Below are 15,226 nucleotides of genomic sequence, written 5' to 3'. Positions count from 1 at the left end.
GGCAATAAACTTTTTTTCTCAATCAATAAACAGCACGGGAAATGGGCCCAAGTACGTAAACATAAGTAATCTCACCATATGAAAGTCAGCACGCGAGTTTCTGCAGATTATGCGGGCACTCCGCCGTGGCTGCTAGAAGGGCACGCCGTCGAAGCAGCAAATCTCGCAATCAGTTGCTCCGCTACAGGTCGCGACAGACAGAAGTGCCTGCGGAACTTGGGAAAAACATAACATCGCAGAAAAAGGCTTTTTTTTTGTTCACACTAGTACTACCTAGAGCTGTACAGTACCTCGTCGTCCTAGTATCGCCGAACGACGTCCTCGACGAAGCCAATCACTTTAGGCCTCTTTGCAGGCAGGCGGTACATCACATCAAATGCCTGTTGGCACACAGCAGCGTCACACTCGCTACCCGTGTCAGAAGAATCATCACTCGACTTAAAATTGTACTGTCTGAGTCGGAGCTGTCTAGGAGCGCGAACAAAATCGCACGGCGCGAAGCGGTGTCCACGTTTCCCATGTCGTCCATAGCTGCCCGCGACCGGAAACAGGCGACCGTGACAGCAAGCAGAGGCGGGTGAAGTAAATACGTCACGAGGACTTCCGGTCAAATCTGCCGATTTCGGCGGAGCAAATATTTTTGCTCCACGGTGCAATCCGGGATCAGCGGCTGGTCCCAATCTGCCATTGCAGCACTGACCTCACGCTCCCATTCTGCCATTGGAACAGGATTGCGCCAAGACGATTGTGTGTGTGGGGGGGGGGGGGGGATTCTACTGCAGAGAACCCCGCATTCCCCGCGTTGTTCATGCCGATTTCACGAAAAGGGAAACCTACAGCGACACGTCAACCGGCTAACACGGCTCCACCTTACATTCGTTCACTGACGTCGAGTAGCACACTTATCTTTTCGATTCTGGAAACTCGCCGGTAACAGACCCTCGATCGTTGCCTCGCCCACACACCTTAGCCTCTGTCCATTTTAGAACCATACCTATATGCACTGCGCCAAGAGAGCATATGTCGCCTTGAAAAAATATAAGTCCACTTGGTTCCTGTTGTTATGCTGTTACCGACTTGTTTGGGTCGTTGAAGCGAATGAAGCTTTGCATGCAATTTTTTTATTGATCACTGTGTTTTTACATTTCTCTACCAGAAGTACCTTAGCGGATGGTACAATGTACTACCTATTCTGTCGATTTACTTTTATGCAATAAAGATAACATGATATACGACTATTTCTTGAGCATAACGCTGACTTGTGCCAGTTGTTACACGTGGCGTGAGACAGAATGAAAGAAGCACCAACGAAGTGCTTCGTTTTTCTCCTTCCTCTCATCCAGTCCCACGCACTGTTACTCAGCTTGCTTCTGGATGTTCGGAAATAGCTGCAGTGAAGCGTACGCCCTTCGCTGCAGCCACAAGCTGCACTTAAATCTTCCTGCTGCACGAGAGTAGAGAGCTAGACTAGTTGATGCCGTGAATATGTGCGGCACACCTAGCCTGCACGATATGAGATTTACTAAAGTTTTCAAAAATTACTAGCACTAAACACATGTTTCTGTAAATCGTCACAGCGTGCACCATACTTCAGGAAAAGCTTCTCTCTATAAGAAGTTGCCGCGCGCGCATGGCGGACACATCGACTGGCACACGATCAATAGATGGAAAATGTTCTTCGCAGGTGTTTCGTCCCATGCGTCTACACAGACTGGTTGAAGGATGATGCTCCGGCGGTTCGACTGGCTCGGGTTCTCTTCGCGACAGTGCCAAATTATGTAGAGCAGCACAAGCGGTAATGATGCTTGTAGCACTGCAGGGCCTGTGTTGCAGTTTCATGTCCAAGCAGGGTAAGCGTCGTTTCCAAACCCCAAAAGCCCTCTCCACTGAGTTGTGCGTCATGATGTGGGCCTTGTTGTACCTGTAATAAGAAAAATAATGCAATTGCCCACTTGCAATGTGTGTACTTAACACAATCAGCAGTCTAATTAGTATACCTGTTTGTATTTGTGGTAATATATGGTACGCGGGAGTTGGAAGCATAAACGTATGAAGACAGTGCGGCGGCGAAGACCACCATCATCATCATCGACACCTATTTAAGAGCGTCGGCAGTGGCGCCTCAAAAAGCGTGACGCGAGAGTGTGGCCCGTGGCCCCGTGGCGTGAGCAGTGCGCGAGGTTCGGCGTCGACGGAAAACAGCTTCCTCGCTAGGCGTCTGGCCCATAGGAGCTATCGCCGCACGCGCCAATACGCCACACCCGAGTCAACGCTGTCGCCCGCTGGGAGGTTACCTCGCCCCGCTCTTCCGCTGGGCACCGGTCCAGGAGGGGTGGCGGTCCTGAACCGGGGCGATTGAGCGTTCGGGTGAGCGGCCACAGGGCTACCCCGCCAGCTGTGGACGCGACCCGGTGACTTCGGCCGTGGGCTCCCAGCGCAAACACCGCCGGAGGGAAACCGGGCACGCGGAGGCTCCCGTCTATCGACTGTTGAGCAGGGCCATCTGAGCCCCGCGAGGCGGTCCGACCCGGCCGTCCGACCCGGCCGTCCTACACGGCTGTCCGACCAGGCCGGCCGACACTGCTGTCCGACCCCGCTGGCCGACATCGGTTCCACGAGGTCTCAGACACGGCGACACACGCTTCCGCCGGAACTCATAATCCACCGCTCCATAGAGATAGTGCATGTCGTCTATGAGACATTTTGGGGAACTGCCACGTGTGTGTGCCGTTATCTGTGTTGTGTGCGTCAATACAAGTCTTATGTGCGTTTGTGCTTTCGAGTGCTGTTTCTCCCTTTTTCTGGAGTGATCCGGCCCCAATAACATCACAGTATTTGCTGCGTCAATATTGAGAGAATAGCAGTGTAGATTGGCTTTCTGATTCAGTTAACAAACGTGCTCTATTTTTAAAAGCAGCTTTTGCATTAGGCCCAATTTGGATTTAGTTGCTTGCCTTCCTTCTGGAGTACTGGCTGAACCTGGGTCTGGAAGGGGGGTCATTAGGAATGGGAAACACTCATAGTCTATATCTCCAAGAAAAACTGGCACCCGATGTTCTTCATAAAGAACTGGCACCCGGAAGTTGTCAAATATCCGGCTGTCATGTAGACCCTGGCCAGCTTGCCACAACGTTCAAGAACTGTAGCTGTCGACCCCCCAAGACCTGCAGGAATATTGCGCTATTATGAGACACACCAACGGCTGGAAGTACCGGCATCACATAACATGCACCAATGAGCATAAAATCACGTATAACAGCTGCAAATTGTAACATATTTGAAGTTAGGCGAAACTCGCATATGAAATTGGTAGCTATGTATTATAATACTGTAGCACTAACAAAACAAGTGAGGACGCAAGTCAAAGCTAACACAGAGACGTTGTGTGTTAGCCTGCATATACGGAGCTTCATAAATAAAGGCAGCCCAGCTTTGTGCGGCATTGAATAATCACAGCGCTATTTATAGCTAAGCTCTTCCTTTAGAGCTGTTTGAGAATTCCATTTGCCTATATATGACGTCTAACTTTCGCATATAAATTTCTTCACCCCGTTGGTTCTTGTAGCGAAGCTGGAAAAATGAGCACGTGTTCCATATGCCTCTAAACAGACAGATAACGAGTGTTTAGCAATCAAGTGTTCGGCCCCAACTAAACTCACACGCTTACAACTTTTTCTGCGCATCACCCCTACGATGTCCTACATTTCTTCTAAAGGGAAGCTTTGCGAATTTTCTTTTAGTTTTTTTCACAGCACCGTGACAAAGGCATCAAATGTTTTTAAAAGCTTGTAGTCACACTAACAGTTTGGATGTAAAATGTTCTCTTCGAAAGCAGGGGCCGTTTTATGCAAACAATCTTTATTCATGTAATCGCTACCTTTGACGTTTACTCATGGCCACCGTAAAAGATATATATACTATTTAGGTGAAGATACCCGCCAGCCGCGGCCGACCATGTAAATTAGCAACGGTGCGCATCGATCTGTCCGGTGACGCCAGTGGATACCTATTGGCGGCCAACTTGAAAATACAGGCGAGAGCTTGCGCATACAACGAACGCGCCATAAACACAAGCAACCACAGAACACCATCTGCACGCGGCGTCGTGTCGCCGTATCTGCTCCGTCGAAGCCGATAGCATATTCGCCACGCTCTACCCCCACCACGGTGACCCACATGTCACTCAATCATTTCGTATTTCCCGCGGAGCATCGGCTGTTGTACCAAGGGGAGGTAAAAACCTTTTGTCTCGAAATTGCGTCGTGCCGCCCATAGGTAGCCGCTGCCGTCACCTGATCGAGGGACGTGCAGCATTGCTAATTTATCTGGTCGATCGCGCCTCGAAAGCAGGCTGAGAATTGTCCCCGGCGAAAGAGGATATGTATAATGCTCGGGCTCAGACGCCTCTGGAACGCGGAGAGAGAGAGAGAAAAAACTTTTTTACGCCAGTGTCCGGTGCTCAACCCTGGTCCATCAGCTACCAGTGCTCATCCAACATGTCTCTGACGTGCTGGATAAGCACCGACAGGAGAATGTTAGTTCCATGGGGTGGTAGAGTGAGCCAGTCCGTCCATGACCGTTGCTTGATGTTTGTGGGAATGTTAGAGAGGGCTGACTGCAGTTTGTGCTGAGTGTGAGGGCAATGCCATCGAAAATGCTCTAGGGACGGATACTCCATGCAGTTCGGGCATACCGGTGACCCAGGCAGGCCTTGAATATAGTGACGGAAAAGAGGAGTCACTATTGAGCTTGTCAGAAGTCTTCGGAGAATAGCGCTGTCTTCTCGCGAAAGGTTAGCAGCAGTAGTAATAAAGGCGACGGCATTGGCGCGGAGTTGCTTTAAAAGTGATGTGCGCTCGTTGTGCAATGTCTTTCTGTGTTCCCTTGGGTTAAATTAGGGTAGGCACGGGGGACCCGGAAAACTAACTACACGGGTGAGCTCATGAGCTCGGGAGTTCCCCCCCCCATGCCTTGGTGCCCAGGTATCCACTGGAAGGTAACACAGAGGTGACATTGAAGTAGGCTGTGTATATGCTCAGGTAGCAAGTTGTCTCGAAACATGCGGCATGCATCTTGGCTCTCGGTGCGGATTAAGATGCGTTGGGTAGCATGAGGAGGCCGGGTGACTGCTTCGAGAATAGCAAGAGCATCTGCGTCGGATGGGTCGGGGACTCCTATGTGTGCGTTTACAGGATCGTATTCAGGGCCGACTACTGCAGTTAGACATCTACCCTCCGAGTGACTAGCGTCCGTATAATAATACGTAGTGTCTGGTAGTGGGTTTTCCCTATTTATTCGTTTGACGAACTGGGAGCGGCGAGATTCGTGTTTGTGCCGCTGCATATGTTGTGGTATGGGTAGGACCGTGAATCTGGGTAGTGAGTCCCATGGTGGTGAATACAACGGTGGAAAAGGCGGTAGGGCACCTGTCTGGTATCCTTGATGTTCGAGCAGTTTGCGCCCTTGTGGGGATGTTTGGAGCCTTTGAATTTGCGCTTCTTTGAAAATTGTAATGCGTTCATCAAGTGTGTTGAAAAGCCCAGTGGCGGCCACAAGGTCGTTTGTGGCAAATCGGGGTACTCCTAAAGCTAATCTCATATATTTGCGGTGCGCCGTTTCTAATTTGGAGTGCTGGGTCTGTCTAGAGCGGGATATGGCCCCTACACCTTCGGAAATGACGCGCGAAATATCCTCTTCCGCCACGAACTTGGAAATCTGCCTCACCATTGAAAGCATCTCTTCCGGGCGTTTACTAGACTCCACCGCGAACTTAGGTCCCAACGCCAAAACGTTGTGAATGTGTTCTGGTAGGTCCAAGTTTTCCGGCGAGTGAACAGTGTTTCCAGGAGTCGGTGACGCTTCGCTGACTCCAGGAGACGCTTCGCTGACCAGAAAACCGAGTGCTTGTGGCAGTGCCAGTTGCGTGAGCTTCGTGGCCGTTGTTCCGGGAGAGGACCGACTCCTGGAAACACTGTTCACTCGTAGGAAAACTTGGACCTACCAGAACACATTCACAACGTTTTGGCGTTGGGACCTAAGTTCGCGGTGGAGTCTAGTAAACGCCCGGAAGAGATGCTTTCAATGGTGAGGCAGATTTCCAAGTTCGTGGCGGAAGAGGATATTTCGCGCGTCATTTCCGAAGGTGTAGGGGCCATATCCCGCTCTAGACAGGCACTTCCGAAGGTTTCGTTGAGACGAGTAGCTAACTATCTGCGTGACAATTCGATTTGCGTGTTACCGGCAGATAAAGAAGGCGGGTTCTGTGTACTCTCAGAAGGGAACTTTCATGCAAAAGCTGGTCTGGCAATTTCCGCGGTTTTTAACCGTCAGGATACAGTGTCCTTAAGCAAGGTAAAAGCTAAAGCTAAGAAACTTTGCAGGGAGTGCAACTTGGACAAAGTGTTGAGAAACATTGCCAGCAGCAAACGAGATCACCTGGAGGTGTTCTTTAGCGCGAAAACGCACAAACCTGACGTCCCGTTGAGGGTTATTGCTTCAGAAAAGGACACGTGGCAGAAGTCTGTCGCACTGTTTCTGCAGGCCAAGCTAGCCATTTTACCCGTGAATGACCCGTTGTTGATACGCAACTCCGATGAAGTAATTGAATTTTTAAAGGACAACTCTGATCGAGGCTTTCATGTCTTCTCCGTCGATGTCAAGGACCTCTACTATTCTATTCCTCACAATGACCTGATGTCAGCTATTTCGCAGACAATTGATGAATTTGGCGCCACCCGTTTTCAAAATAATGCTGGGCTGTCTAGTGATCACTTTTTAGAACTTTTGAGCTTTTATTTGTCATCTACGTTCATTACTTGGAATGACACCATCTATTTGCAGAAAAACGGAGTATGCATTGGTTCCTGCATTGCCCCGCTCCTCAGTGATTTATTTTTAGCTCGCCTAGACGTCGCCATGTCAGTCAACCTTTATCAGACTAACATTCTTAAAATATTTCGTTACGTGGACGATTTTTTGTTTTGTGTTCAGTGTTCACCGGCTGACCTTGAGACTGAGGTTGCCTCGGTTATGCCAATAATCCAAGAATGCCTTGCGCCCCTCGATGTTACCTACGAACTCCCACAGGATCATAAGATCCGGTTTTTGGACTTGCGCTTATCTTGTTCTGATATTCATACGTGTTGGTACTATGAACCTCGTGCTAACAAACCACTTCTTCCGTTCCATTCCGCCCATTCTAAGTTGGTGAAGAGAGGCATTGCTAACCTTTGCCTTAATAATGCTCTGAAAAAGTCGTGCCACCATAGTGTTTCGTCTAGCTTTGCCTCTCAGTGCGAACGGCTTTCGCAGGCTGGTTATCCCGTGTCCCTACAAGTGTCAATAGCAGAACGAATTCTTAGACAGTGTAGAAAAGACAACCAGCACGCAGATAATCCTGTAACTACTCGGGGTAGGACTAGCGTCATCCCTTATATTCACACCGTCTCACATAATCTTAAGAAAAATCGCCCAGCGTGTGAATGTTCGTGTAGTATTTTCTGCCCCCAATAAGCTCATGAGGATTTGCAAACTCACTAATCCGAATAAGGTAGCTCCTCTTTCCTGCGACAAGAAGCACAAAAATAAGTTTGTTAATTGCGCACATTGTGTTGTTTATTCTTTTCCACTCAAGTGCGGAAAACGTTACGTAGGTCAAACTGGCCGATGCCTGAATGACAGGCTGCGCGAGCATGGTTACAATGCCAAGAATTGTATTACAGCTGGGGGGTTTCTCGCGCAGCACTGCAAAACGTGCGGTTGCGAACCTATCTTAGAGGAATGCGTCATTCTTGGTCGCAGTCGTAATCAGCTCACAAGAGAAATCATCGAAGCAAAGGCTATCATTGGTCTGGGCCATGCATGTGTAAGCTCACCCTCATTATCATTATCAAGAAATGAATTGGCGTATCTCCAACTGCAGCCACAGGCTGTATGAATGTGTTGCCACTTGGTTGCTATCGGTTTTCTTGCTTGGTTTTTTTTGTTGATGTCACATGGTTTGCGAATGTATAAGTAGTCTTGTGTCACGAAATAAACCTCAGTTGGAAGTTAGCGCTCACCCTGTTTTCCGTTCCCTTTGATTACCCCTACCTGTTTCCTTTTTTGCTCGTCCTGAGCTGCGCTAATAGCCTTAAACACTATAGAAGACTTTCTTTTATGTGCCGGTGCGGTTCTTCCGAATAAAAAAGAACCCGCCTTTTATAGCACTACACATAAATCATTTTCTTGAATAGACTTAGCCATAGCCTCTGCAGCTCTAATCGCGTACCTTGATTTTAAGGTCCTGAAAACCCTTACGGAAGTGACAATTTCCCAATTCTCTTATATTTAACGAAACGAGCTAATTGCCCTCCACAGATTCCCCGATGGAAAATCGACTCGTATTGGGAACTGTTTCACGAGATTGCGTATTTACAGTACGATCATTTGATCTCTTTAAATGTAGATGATACTCTGGCATATTTGACGTTTTGTTATGGACGCCGCTCAAGAATTCATAATCAAACTAACGGGCTTGCTAAAAAGTGTTGTTTGCCTTGCTAGAACCACGCATGCAAAGAAGCACGGAAAAAACAAAATAAAGCTTGGGGCCTGCTTCGTGACTCTCGAACTGCGGAGAACCTCATTAATTTCAAGGCAAAATTACAGGGCAGGAGAACACGTCGACGTGCTAAGCGGGATGGTTGGGAAAGATACCTATGTAGTATCAATTCGTACAATGATGAGGGCAAGGTGTGGAACCGGGTGAAAAAACTACATGACAGGGAAACACAATCGCTTCCTGTAATAACGCTCAAGACGACACCATGAAAGGTCAGGCAGACTTCCTTGGTAAGCATTTTCAAAATATTTGTACTGCATCACACTCTGCACCAACTTTCCTGAAGTTCAAGGAACGCATAGGGCGAGAGCGCCTTGAACGAAAGTGCGCAGATAATGAACCTTACCACCGTCCCTTTAGTCTCGCTGAACTCAAGGCTTCTCTCAGTTCCTGCAGCAACTCAGCACTAGGTGGTGACTGCATAGTGTATGCAATGATCAAGACTATGCACCCAGAAACACTGAACACACTTGGCTCTTCACAACACCCTGTCGGTATCCGGGCATATTCCATACTCGTGGAAAGAAGCGATTGTCATCCGAATTCCAGCAAGTTATAGGCCAATAGCACTAACAAGCTGTATGTGTAAATTATATGAAAAAAAATCGCAAATCGGCGTCTAATCGATTTCCTGGAAAGCAACGGTCTGCTTAATGCCCTTCAATGTGGTTTCAGGGAAGGTAGGTCAACAATAGACCACCTTGTTTGCATTGAGGCAAACATTAGAGGTGCTTCATACACAAGCAATTCTTGCCCTGTATTTGTTGACTTGGAGAAAGCCTATGACACAACATGGAGATTCGGAATCCTCCGAGACCTATCTGCGACGGGCGTACGCGGCAAATGTTAAACCTGATAGAAAACTGTCCAACCGCACGTTCCGTGTTAGAGTGGGCAATGCCCTGTCCAGGCTTTTCGCTCAAGAGACTGGTGTGCCACAAGCGGGCGCGCTTAGCTGCACCCTCTTCATTGTGAAAGTGAATTCCCTCCACAAAACGATTCCGTCCTCAATATTTTTATTCGATATACGTGGATGATGTGCAAGTAGGATTTAAGTCTTGTAACCTTGCATACTGGGAGCGCCAAGTCCTACTCGGACTGAACAAAGTCTCAAAATGGGGAAATGAAAAATGGTTCCAAACTAAACCCCTCACAAGCTCCCGTGAAATTTTTTCTAGAAAGAGAGGCTTTATACAAGATCCTGATGTGCTGCATGGGCAACAGATACCATTCAAGACGGAATATAAATTTTTAGGCATAATACTAGACTCAAAACTAACCTTCATTCCTCATATCAAGTATCTGAAAGCAAAATGCCCGAAAACAATGGACGTTTTGAATATAGTCACATACAACATGGGGAAGCGACAGAAAATGCCTCATGAACCTCCGCAGGAGCGTTGTACGGTCACAATTAGACTATGGCGCGGTAGTGTATCACTCAGCTACACCCAGTGTTCTCAAGATGCTGGACCCTGTGCATCGTCTCGGTATCCGCCTCGCCACCGGTGCCTTTAGGACGAGTCCGATTGAAAGCCTCTATGTCGAATCGTATGAGTGGTCCCTTGATAGGTAGCTGTCATATTTTACTTTTAATTATTTTCTCAAAGTGCATGCTAACAAAAACAACCCTTGTTATCCTGCCATAAACGGTATGACCTCTGCAACGGTCTTTCCTAACAAACCTGTTTACATACATACAAACATGTTCTTACATGTTTGTATGTGTGTTCTAAAAGCAGCCTTAAGTGTTGGCTGTGATTATGTCTTCCGTGTTGCACAATAGATGAAATTGCTACGTTTTTCCGTAATGTTGCTACTTTTTTGGCTAGATTTCTGTATCTAGCCAAAGTTGACTACTTTTCTGGTTACTTTCCGAGATTTTTTGGCTACTTTTCACATTTTGGGACCTGGCAACCCTGCTCCTGGCTTGTCTTTATATCCAATTTTTCCAGGCAGCAAGGGTTAACCTTGTGTGAATAGCCAACCTAGGTTATTTCTTGTTTGGTTATAGTGACAGCGTACGGCTGGCGTTTGCCTGACCTGTTTTTACAGTTCCTGTGGCATCCCCTTGAAGGGCTCCACGGTGGGTGACTGGCGTTCTTGCCGAAAACTACACATTCCTCTATGACAGTTCCTTCCATCCACTCCCTGATTGCTATCAGAAAAGAGGCCGCACCCATGAAATTTTCCAGTTTTTTTGGTCGGCAAAAGGAATCCTTCCCCCGCTTCAATGTCATTCATTATGAAAAACCAGATAAACTAGTTCGAACAATTTCACCCTTCCTTGTTTCAAGTCATTGACTGAAGTGTTTGGTCCAGGGTATAAGGCGTCGAGGATAGGAAGTGGTGACTTCATCTTGGAGCTCCGCGATCAGAAACAGTATGAGAAATTGTAAAAACTTGTGTCGTTTGGGGAAACCCAAGTAATTGTAGCTCCGCAGCGTACGATGAACACAAGCCGCGGTGTTGTCTCGGGCGATGACTTGCTGGAGCTCACTGAGGCTGAATTGTTGAAGGGCTTCAGTGACCAGAATGTTATCAATGTTACAAAAATTAAGATGAGGCGTGACAGCAAAGAAATTCTACCCAAGTCTGTAGAGGCCGGGTACATGAAGCTCCGTGTTAGGCCCTATGCGATAAAACCCCTTAGGTGTTTCAAATGCCAACGTTTCGGCCAGTTCACAGCACTGCCGTGGCCGCGAAACTTGTGCGAAATAAAGTGCCCATGAACACTCCTCTGAAGCTTGTGAGAACACTCTCCGCTGTGTTAGCTGTTATTGGGAGCACGCCGCGTACTCGCGGTCGTGCCCATCCTGGAAAAAAGAAAAAGAAATTGTAATAATCATAGTAAAAGAGAATATATAATTCAAGGGGTCAAGCAGGTGGGTTTCATGCCTGTGGAAGAACACCTTTGCTGATGTGACGCATCAAGGGGCAGCGACACAACGGCTTCTGGCGCCTGTCCGACCCACAAGCAGTGAGTCGGCAGTTACGCCATCTGCCCCCGCGGTGGTTGCAGCTAGCGCTGCTCCGCCAACCCAGCAGAAGGGGCCATCTACCTCCGGGCAGGTGGCCTCAAAGATCTCGTCCAACTTGCCGAGGCCTTCACCTTAAATAAAGCGCTCGGAAGAGCGCGTGTACAAGGCCTCGCAAGACACCATGGACACAATGACCAGCCAGCCGGCGCCACCAGCGCCTAAGGAGCGGCGAGCATCTTTCGACCGCTCCAGAAAAGACAAAAGTTCCCGTGACGGCGCCTCCAAAGGGCCCGTGAGCTAATCCTCGTCTCTTAAACACGCAGCACACAAGACATTTTCTATAATGGAAACACAAATACTACAGTGAAATGTACGAGGACTTCTACATAACCTCAATGACATTAGAGAACTAATGTCACAAACACAATCCCAAGTTGCTGTGTGTTCAAGAGACACGTCTCAAACCTACCAACACACATTTTCTTCGAAGCTGCACAATCTTCCGAAGAGACAGTGACTAGGTAAATGCCTCCGGCGGTGTAGAAGTGGTAGCTTGCCGACACGTCGGCTTTGAGGCACTCCTTGACGCAGTGTCACTTCGGGCCATTCTGCTTAATAAGTTCGCCACTGTATGTACCATTTATATACCCCCGAGCCATCATCTCGAAAAGACAGTCTTTTGTAATCTCATTGACCAGCTTCCCGAGCCTTATATATTCGTGGGAGATATTAACGCGCGTGACGCGATGTGGGGAGATTTGCGATGCGACGCGAGAGGTTGACTCATTGAAAACCTCCTTTTAACCTCCGGTGCGTGCCTCTTTAATAAGAACCAACGTATTATAATCCACACCATAACTCGTACTCATCAATAGACTTGGGGATCAGCTCCGCTTCCATCTTTCCTGATTTAGAATGGTGCGTAATTAAAAACTAATTTTGAACGCTGAACTTCGTAAACAAACATGACTTTCCTCCAGGCTTCCCTCGCTGGAAACTGGCCTCAGCGGACCGCGAACGCTTTAGGGAATCCACCCACATATCACGGGATTTTATAGATTGTTTTACTATAGATCATGCTGTTTCATACTTCACTGCTTTAATCATTGACGCCGCTGACAAGTTCATTCCTCAAACAAGAGGTACTTCATCCAAAAGACGAGTCCCCTGGTTGTATAATGATTGTAGAGAGGCACGGAAGAGACAAAATAAAGTTTGGAGCAAACTACGTGAAACTCCTACAGCCGAAAATCTAATTGAATTTAAACCGGTTAAATCACAGGGAAGAAGGAAGCGACGATGGGCAAAGAGGAGAAGCTGGCAGAGGTATCTCAAGTATAAATTCGGATACTCAAGGAACTAAAGTATGGGATGGACTGAAAAGGCTAAATAGACAAGAAATTCATCCGTTGCCCCTAGTGAACGGTGAAGCGAACCGCTCGGAAGACCAAAGGGGCGATAGGAGATGGTTGTTCGGCGCGTTCGTTCGGTTACCGGCGCGCACGATTGGCCTACTCCGCGCCGACGTCGCCAGCCGCGGGGCGCCGCCCCGTTTTTGGTGACATCAAAATGACGATACGCTCCTGTCAGTCATTCGCCCACCGAGCATTTCGTCCGAACGCGACGGGAGTTCAGAAGTTTGGAGCGATCGTCGCTCGTTACGAGACCGGCTTGGCATGGCGCGTCTGATAGATTAGATTAGACCCAAAGGCGGCTTCGGCAGCTGGCTAGCACGTTCGGATCCAATCCATAGTTTAATTCGAGAAAAATGGCGCTTCCGTTAGAAACTTCGGTTGTTGCGCTGGCGTTGCTTGAGGAGGAAGGAGAGCGGGTGGAGGTGCGAAATGCGTTTGAAGAGATGACAGAAGGCGAATTCCGGCGTCGTTTTCGTTTCTCGAAAGAAACGGTGCGTTGGTTGTGCGGTGAACTCGACCCCATCATCGGGTGCCAGCGAGCCAGCGGAATTTCTACTGAGCGGAAGGTGTTGTGCGCGCTGAGGTTTTTCGCAACGGGAAGCTTCCAGCGGGGCGTCGGCAGTGAAGAATTCATCGGCCTGTCGCAGTCGTCCGTCAGCGACACTATCCACGAAGTGGCAAACGCCATAACTCTCGTTGGCGGGGAAAAGCGGTGGGTGGACTTCCCCCATACGTCAGCCGCGAAGGCCAGAGCAAAGGCGGCGTTTGCGCGGCTCGGACGGATCCCCGGTGTGCTCGGCTGCGTCGATGGCACACTCATCGCCATACAACAGCCCCAAGGCCTGAGCCCCGGGGATACACAGAGCTATATGTCGAGGAAGGGTTTCTACGCCATGAACACCATGATCGTAAGTATTATTCTTGCATTGTATCCTTAGTGATATATTTTTGTTCGTTTGTGTCGCAGTAATTTTCCATTTCACTCGGAATGTTGCAACAGAATGTAGTAGGTGCGGTATTCTCGATCTATCCACAACGGGAATTGATTCCTTTTGAGGGTACATTGCGATGGAATAGTGACAAAATCTTGCGGTGCGGGACCCCGCGGAGTATCCCCGAAGCTTGATTCACGATTTCGATGGACTCAAAACGCCGCTCCAGCTGGATTATGTCGTAGTACTCGCTGGCCTGTGCTGCCGTCTTGCACACGTTTAATGATGGGCGCTACATCTTGCAATACATTTGCCATTTAATAGCACTAAAGGAGTTCTTTTATTCCGGTTTTGTGCCTGGAATTTTTCATGTTGGAGGTGTTGCGGAACATTAGCTGAAACACGTAACAGTAGTGTGGGTAAACGCGGGGGTGCCAGCAAGTTGTGACGTTCCGAGCAGTTAACAGGTGGGCTAGTCTTTGACAGTGCCCTGACGAAACCAAGTCCGCGTGTTGAAACTTTACCTACGAAACGAACCATGTCCGACCGAGATTTGTTCATATCAGTATTCGAACAGTCTGTAACAGTGTGCGGATATTCAATTAGGTTCATATAAGAAAGTGCTTTAAAGGACTTGTACAACTGTTTGCACTAATTTTTAATCTGCAGACATGCGATGCAGACCTCTGGATAGAAGACATCAACCCCTGCTACCCGGGGTCGTTTCATGATTCATGGGCGTGGCGTAGGAACCCTCTCCGTACATACCTTGAAGCAGAACTGCGCCCTGGTGAATGTTTGCTTGGTAAGTGCTGAAAATGTGCGCCACAATGAAGTAGATATCGCTTAAACTGTCACCCTGCCCTTGCGCAGGAGACTCCGACTATCCCTTGGAGCCGTGGCTCTTGACACCAGTGCCGGGGCATCCAGCTGGCAGCACCCCTGAGGGCCTCTACAACAAGGAGCACACCGCCATGCGCAATGTTTTGGAGAGGTGCATCCGGGTCCTAAAGAGCAGGTTCCGCTGCTTGCAGCTTTACCGGACCCTGCTCTACAACCCCGATCGAGCGGCGACCATCATTGCCGCTTGTGCAGCTCTTCACAACATTGTCTTGGCGGCACGTGAGCCTGCCCCGGAAGAGGAGGACGACGACAGTGACGTGGCTTCAGCTGTCCAGCAGACTGCAGACCTGGTCGACCCGCCAGCACTACCCATGCGGGTGCCACCATCGCGGGAGCTGTACCTGATGGGCCAGCAGCAGCGCAACCGCGTGGTGAACCTTTTTCAAGGACCAC

Source organism: Dermacentor variabilis, chromosome 2, assembly GCF_050947875.1.
Source record: "Dermacentor variabilis isolate Ectoservices chromosome 2, ASM5094787v1, whole genome shotgun sequence".
Taxonomy (NCBI): domain Eukaryota; kingdom Metazoa; phylum Arthropoda; class Arachnida; order Ixodida; family Ixodidae; genus Dermacentor; species Dermacentor variabilis.
This window is presented reverse-complemented; position numbering follows the sequence as displayed.